At 42.7% G+C, this 7,925-nt stretch overlaps 1 long non-coding RNA gene across 1 annotated transcript; it reads left to right on the top strand.

Moving 5' to 3' along the window:
* Positions 1-2,343: 2,343 nt before the first annotated feature.
* On the top strand, positions 2,344-4,952 carry LOC103591785. Its single transcript, XR_550613.1, has 2 exons — positions 2,344-2,689; positions 4,106-4,952. It is a non-coding gene; the product is annotated as an uncharacterized LOC103591785 (long non-coding RNA).
* Positions 4,953-7,925: the final 2,973 nt, after the last annotated feature.

Raw genomic sequence — 7,925 nt, 5'->3', positions numbered from 1 at the left:
GGCCCGTCGCTGTCACGGCGGGTCGCGCTCAGCGCTTTACTCAGTGGCGAATTCACTCGTTCTGGTGCTGATGTTTTGGAGGAATCGTTAATGAATTATCTTTTTTGGTGATACATCGATTTTTCTTTCTTCTTCCAAGGGCGTTCAGTCAGTTTTCCCGCTTTAGAAATTAATATTTTGGAGTAAATTGAGGGAGAGTTTTAACATACAGCACCACCTAGTGGAGAAATATTGCGTTAACTCACCATTATATTTACTTAAGTTGCTCATTGGAGCCCATTTGGAGGTTTGAAATTCTTTAATAGAAGAAATCTGAACTAGCTCCATGATGGGACAAGATAAGCACTGTGCTTAATGGCCACGAACGCGAGAACACAAGTTAAACGCTGTCACCTAGGCCTGTTTCAAGGCATACATACCTCTGCCCAGGGTGCCGGTGATCAAGTAAAATCTGATGTTCTGGGAAGGAATGAATAAACAGACATGATTTGAGTGGCTGCCGCGTGCCAGGCTCTATGCTGGGTACCTTCACATTCAAGATCTCTTTAAACCTTTCAAAAAATCTTGGCAGGTAGATATTGTAATATCTTCTCTACAGACATGAAGACACTGTAATACAGAGAAGCCAAGTTCAGCATCCCACAGCTAAAACTAACAAAGCTAGTCCTTGAATCAGGTTTATTCTTTCTAAATCCTATGCTTTTTCTTGTCCCCGTCCCCTGTCCCCCAAACCCCGGGGAAAAAAATTAAGCCCACCACAGAGGGTTCTGCTCAGGATGTGTCCTCATGGCGTCCTCTGGTGTTATGTAGATGAAGTGGCTCCACTTTCCAGTTCTGAACATGATCCCTGATGCTGGGCAGACGTCTGTGGTGAGCACAGAGTGCCTACCATTGATGTCAGTGGGAATGGGGATGTGGATGGCGGAGTTTGCAGAGAGGAACAGCTCAGTGAGTTCCACGGGCTCCAGGGGCCTGCTGCGTCACCTACAGCATGCTTTATAGTTTTCTTTGCGGCCACTCAGTGTGCACACAGATCATTCTTTTTCTTTTCTGAAATTTTCTGAGTTGACTTGAAATATTTAAGTGTTTAATAAGAATTTTAGATTATTTCCTATAGTAGATCTTCGTGTGAAAATTTTCAGAACTGAAATTTTTCATTGTACAACTCATGAATAGATCTTTTGGTTCTTAATAGTAAATGATTTTTAATAATAAGCCTTTAAATATTTTTGTTTAATTAAGAGGTATTCTCATTTTTCCCCTTTGTTAGTTGTGGGGAAGAGTAGCTGACCTGGCAAGGAAGAAAAACTAGAAAATTGGTTCATTATTATCCTTTTTCCTTCTTCATAGAATAAGTGGTCTAAAGGTAAAAGAGTTTTGCCCTCTTAATTATATTAATGTCAGTGATAAAAGATTTTAGGATATCTGAAATGGGAGTGAGTTGCAGCCCCCAAATGCCCTTTGATGAGGAACCCCCACATTAGTTCAGTCCTTCTGGGTAACAGTCTCTCTCTCACCTGAGCCTACAGTAGTCCTACAAATGGGTAAGGCAGGAGGTACTGGTTGGCACTTATGCTGGAATGAGAACCCAGCTTTTCTGACTTCTAGTACAGTATCCTCTCTGGCGACAATGTTTAGAGTTCTTTCATTTAAAAAACAGCATGGGAAGTGTGGGCCTGTTACCCAACTGACTTCTAGTACAGTATCCTCTCTGGCGACAATGTTTAGAGTTCTTTCATTTAAAAAACAGACAGCATGGGAAGTGTGGGCCTGTTACCCAACAACCTGAATTTGTGAATGTCATCACTAGGATGAGTAGGAACAAGGTGGACAGTGCACGAAAGTGCTTTAGATTGGGCAGTACTCTGCCAAACTGTGGAGAGAGTTTGTCTTTCCTGGTGCTCTGAGAAAAGTGTTTCATAAACTCACTCCAGTAAAGCAAGGGCTTTTTACCTGTGGTTCATGGGGTCTGTAGGCCCCCAGAAGTTATTATACAAAATCGTATGTAAATGTGCATTTTTTTCCCCCTCTGGGGATTGGTTTTCATCAGATGTGAAAGGAGATACTAATCCCAAATAGTTAAATCCCATGTGAGTAGGCAGTGAAGGCTACTGAGATGATGTGGGGCCATCCAAAGAGCAGTAGACTAGGAGTTTGGAGCCTTGAGTTCTAATCCTGGTCCTGCCAATGGACTTGTAGGGTTTTCTTGTGGTGTTTTTATCTCAGTTTCCCCAGTTCTGGAATTCTGCAGTGTCTAGGATGGCCAGAGGTAATGGTCAGTCTCAGTCATATCTGTAACAAACCAGGGAAGCTAAATTGTGAAGTCTGAGGCAGCAGTAAGGGGTAGGGAGATAACATACCAAGGAGGTGGCTTATTTTGTACAGAGCTCACCTTGCTTTTGTCTGTCTTTTGAGGGCAAAAGAATGAAAGCTGGTTAGAATTTGTTGCGCTTGAGACTTTAGGAGCTACATCTCTACTTAAGGTAAAGAGTTATATGTTTATTTGGGTTCAAGTAAACCTCTACATTTTCAGATATGAAATGTGTTCTCTTCATAGTCAACAGATGCTCACTGGTTGACAGCAGAGGAGAGGAACCAAGTTATACTTGACCTTAAAGCAGCAGGATGGTCGGAGTTAAGTGAGAGAGATGCCATCTACAAAGAGTTCTCCTTCAAAAATTTTAATCAGGTAATTATTATAAATTGTTGCTAGTGCCACAGTCTATTTTTGTCACCTTAGACTGTAACTCCCTCTGATACTTCTGGTTGTCTGGTTCCGTGTAGATCCAAGATCCAAATCCTCCCTTCCTTAAGTATTCAGTGATACAGTACATGCTTGTTGACAGTTGCTACCACCCAACTGGATGATTCACAGCTCTAGGGGAAGGTGATGGTTTATATTATTTAGAAAATCAAATTCTGAATCCACTGTTGCTTTGATTCTGTATTGGTTAGGATATTTAGTTTCTTATGGAATTTTAAATAACATTAAAAAGGGTGTGAGCTTTTTATATTTATCAGAAAGAGGCATGAGAAAAATTGGCTGAGAAACATACACCTGCCAGACTGATTTCCCCTATTTTTCCTGGGCAGTTAGTAAGTTTTCTTTTCTTCCTGTAGTTGTGTTTCTGTCTCTAAATCATCTCCCAAGCTGCACCCTCTTCCCTAATTGGCTCATTTTCCCCAAGCCAAGTAGCCAGCTCAGGAAGCTTTTCTTAAAACATGACCTCCCCCTTGGAGACTCACCCTTAAGGTAACTGTTCCTGTAGGGCCCCACCCTGTTTAGAGAGTCATCTCCCATGACTTACCCTTCAATTATTACTCCATTGTATTTATGTAAGGTAAACGCTTTTGACTATTTCATGTTTGTTCAGTTAGTTTGGTAATCCTTTGGACAGATTTTTTGTTTTTATTTATATTAGGTGTCAGCATCCAGTCAGAGACCATGTTGGCTTAAATAACTCTCTATTGTACTTAACACAATTCTGGGTACAAATAGGTATTTGATAAATGCAGACATTGATTATAATGTTTGCTAGTTTCTAGAAGGGTGTGTGAGGACCGGGTTTTCACCAAAGAAACCCTCAACATGTTTTCCTAGTAGATGCCGTTGTCTCTACTGAGCTGCATGCCCTATTCTGTTCTCTCTCCATCCATCTGGCTGCCAGCCTTCTGCTGTGAGTCCCTAACTCCTTAGGAAACCTGGACCAAACAGACTCCCTGTCCCTGCTGCCCCCTGTGCTCGACAGCTCTTGTCAGGGGCTTAGCACTCTGTGGCTGGTGGCAGGGAATCCCATTGGTACAGTAAGCTTGTGCATAAGCTTTAGGTAGCATTTTCCAGGCTTATTAAAATTCTTACATGTGTACAGCTTGACTTCTTTAAGCCTGGCCTAATTTATTGGGCTTGAACATGTGGCTTAAAGTACTTGTGTGGTGTTGCCTCAGGCTCCGCCCATGAGTCAGTCCTCCAGCAGCGCTCTAACTTTGCGCTCAGGTGACTTTCACAACTGGGAGGGAAGGGAAGCTGTGCAGGGCATCCTTGATTAATTGTAATATTATTCACCGAGACATTTAATTAACTAGACTTCTTTTCCCTTTCACCCAGCTTTTAGAAGAAAGAGGCAGATGACAAGAAAATCAGCTGATGTCAGGGCATGTATTCAGAGAACCAGCACTGAGATTATATCCTGGGGTCAGCTTTCCAGCCAGGCTCCTATGACTTCTGCATGTACAATGGCCTGTAATGTCAACTGATGTTATGACAACTGTTAATGCCCTCCGGCCAGAGACAACCAGGAGCACATCTATAGTTGAACAAGTTGGGTGGATTACAGCAAGAGAGAATGCACACCATAGGGAACCATGGGTTATCTCAGGAAGATGGTGTTGGAAAGACTCATCACAGGATTTGGATTATACTAGTGATTTTGGAAGGTTTTTAAGGAATTGGGGCTTTGCTCTGGATTGGATGCTGTCAGGAAATGGGTAATTCTATGATTCAACATTTTAATATGTCTTACCTAGAGGGAGAACAGACTAAAGCAGGGCCAAAGCTAAAATTGGAAAAGAAACAATAGTCACTCATTAAACTGGGAGAGGAGAATGTTTGGTATTTTGTGATTGGACAGTGTTCATGTTTTGTGTGTGTTCAGATATCATTAGAGAGTGGTGTGGTATTAAACTGTCATGGTCACAGAGTGGTCTTGTCTGATGGTGATGTTTATATTTAACAGGAGAGTATCAAGGCCTAGTTAATAGTATCAGGTCAGCTCCCAGATAATCAGGAGCTGCTTTTCTCTTACTCACAACTAATGTTTAGAGTAGTGGCCCTCTGTCACTGACAGATCCTCACTCATCTTTCACCTGGGACAGAAAAGCCATTTTTTTTATTATAACAATTTAATGACATTAAAATAGGACGGTGTAAATAAAAAGTGAAGTTCCAATTGCAACTAATTTCATTTTTTTTCTGTTCTTTTCTAGTCTTTCTCCATAGGTATAGTTCATTCACAATGTAGTAATTATATATGCAGTTAAGTTTTTAAAAATTAATTTAATTTTTATCATAAAATTAATATTAATTAATTCAGCAAATATTGATTAGGCATCTTCTCTGTGCCAGGCACTATTCTAAGTGGGGAAGATAGACAGTAAACAAATAGATAATATAATTTCAGCTAGTGATGACAGCCACGAAGGAGAATAAAGTAGGATATTGGAATAGAGAGTGATGGAGTGGTGTGGTGCTATTTAGGATGGAGTGGTCTGGAAAGGCCACTCTGGGGAGGGGACATCTGAAGCCTGAATAATGTGAAGGAGCTCAGCGTGAGGATCCAAGGGGAGAGCATTCCAGATGGAGAGAACAGCGGGTACTGATTGCTGAAGCGGGTGATATGGGCATGACTGAGCAAGAGCCACAAGTCCAGTGTTCTGGAAGGGACAGAGAGAGGGGAAGAGAGGTGTGGGAGATGAGGCTGAAGAGGGGAGGGACCAGAGCACGGGGGCTTTGTTGGCATGGTGAGGAGTTTGGATTTTATTCTGTGAAGGAAAGCTGTTGGAGGATTTGAAGCAGAAGGTTGACATTATTTGGCTTATGTCCTAAAGAAAAAATCATTGTAGCTGTTCTGCTGAGAATAGGTGGTAGGAGGGTAAGAGTGGAAGCAGGCAAACTATATAGAACACTGTTGTCTAGGCAAGAGGTGATGGGAGATTGTGGAGGTGGCAGTAGAGGTGGAGATAAATGTAGGATTCCTCATATGTTTTGAAGGTAGAGTAATCAAGACTTGATTGGATGTGGGAAAGGGAATGGTCAAGGATGACCCAGACATTTTGGTTCAAGCTGAAGGTTGAAGGGTGGTACCATTCACTGAGCTGGGGAAGACAGGGTATGAGGCAGTGGGTAGGGAATTAAGAATCCTCTTTGGGGCATGTTAGGTTCGAGGTACTTATTAGTTGTCCAAACAGAGATATCAGGTTAGCAGGTGGATATATAAGATTGGAGTTTAGACTGGAGATATTAGTTTGAGAGTTGTCAGAAGGGATAGTTGTTGGGCCGGCCCGGTGGCGCACTGGAGAGTGCGCCGCTTGGGAGCGCGGCGGCGCTCCCGCTGAGGGTTCGGATCCCATGTGGAGACCGGTTCCCGCTCACTGGCTGGGCGCGGTGCAGGCGCAACACCGAGGGTTGCGATCCCGTTGCCAGTCCCCGGTACGGGCGCGACACCGAGGGTTGCGATCCCGTTACCGGTCAGTAAAAAAGACAAAAAGGAAAAAAAAAAAGGGATAGTTGTAAGGCAAGAGAGGACAGGTTCGAGCAGGCAGTGGGGTGCAGGGATGGTATGTCCATTGTAATAAGAGAGAAGGAAGAATATATAAGTATAGATGCAGATAGGTTGGTACATTCATGCTGGAAAGAGGCGGTAAATCTCTTTTGTTTGCTTCTGTTTTTTTAGTGAGGTCATTTGAGAGTGAGTGGGGATGGGTGGGTGTTGGAGATCAAGGGAGAGAGGAGGAGTGAAATGGTCATCTTGGAGACTAAGACAATGATCTAGGGAAGTGTGGCTGGTTGGCTGGGCAGTTCTCAGTGTCACTAGAGATTTATGGTCACACATTTAAAGTGAAGATTTTGTATGTTTTGTCCAGCCATGTTCAGCTACTTGGGCACAGGCTTGGAGTAGGTGCAGAGTTGAGCTTAACAAAGGCTGAACTTTTGCCAGATGAATGCCATGAAGAGGCAAGGGACATAAGGGTGTGTGCAAGGGAAGGATTAAACATTAGCCATGGGAGTCTAGGAGGGCGAGGAAAGTGCATTTGTGACGGGGGAGATGGATAGTAAAGGGCTGGGAGTGTCATCTGATATACAGATGCTCCTCGACTTACCATGGGGTTATGTTCCCATGAACCCATTGTAACTTGAAAATATCCTAAGTGGAAAGTGCATTTAATACACTTAACCTACTGAACATCATAGCTTAGCCTAGCCTGCCTTAAATGTATTCAGAACACTTACATAAGCCTGGAGTTGGGCAAAATCATTCAGCACAAAGCCTATTTTATGATAAAGTGTGGAATATCTCATGCAATTTATTGACTATTGTACTAAAAGTGAAAAACAGAACGGTTGTATGGGGACTCGAGGCATGGCTTCTATTGTGTACTTACTGCTTTGACACCATCCTGAAGTTAAAAAATCGTTGAGTTGAAGGGCCAGCCCATGGCTCACTTGGGAGACTGTGGCGCTAACACCAAGGCCGCGGGTTCAGATCCCTATATAGGGATGGCCGGTTCTCTCACTTGGGAGAGCCTGGTGCTGACAACACCAAGTCAAGGGTTGAGATCCCTTTATGAGTCATCTTTTATGGAAAAAAAAAAAAATGTAAGTCGAGCCATTGTAAGTCGGGGACTGTCCATAATCTTTTTGGAGGGCAATTGGGCAGTGCCAAATTCACATACCCATTGTCCTAACCTAGAAATGTATCTTCTAGATGTAGGTCTGCCATTTGGATATGTGAGGATGTCCATTAAAACCCTATGGGCATGTAATTTTTATTATGAGCAGGCATTTCCACGTGTATGTGTGCACCATGGTAAGATCACATCTCCTTCGCTGCAGCCCTACCCTCAGCAGGAGATAAGGAGGGCCGGCTGTGCTCCATATGCTCATGGCAACGGCAGCATCTCTCCTGGCCTCAGCTCTGCAAACTGGAGGAAGACATAGAACGATGACACCGGATGTTACATGTTTTAATCTCGATGAATGTAGGGATTAAAAAATATGTTCTGTTTCTTTTGCTCAATAGTTTATGAACATTTTTCAGTTTTTTATATAGTCTTTTCATTTTACTTACAATAAAATCTTCAAAAGTATGATTACAATTGGTTGGGCGTTACAGTTTTTAAGTGGTTTGCTTTTGTAATGTGCATATGAT

Source organism: Galeopterus variegatus, unplaced genomic scaffold, assembly GCF_000696425.1.
Source record: "Galeopterus variegatus unplaced genomic scaffold, G_variegatus-3.0.2 Scaffold1029, whole genome shotgun sequence".
Lineage (NCBI taxonomy): Eukaryota > Metazoa > Chordata > Mammalia > Dermoptera > Cynocephalidae > Galeopterus > Galeopterus variegatus.
This window is presented reverse-complemented; position numbering and strand designations above follow the sequence as displayed.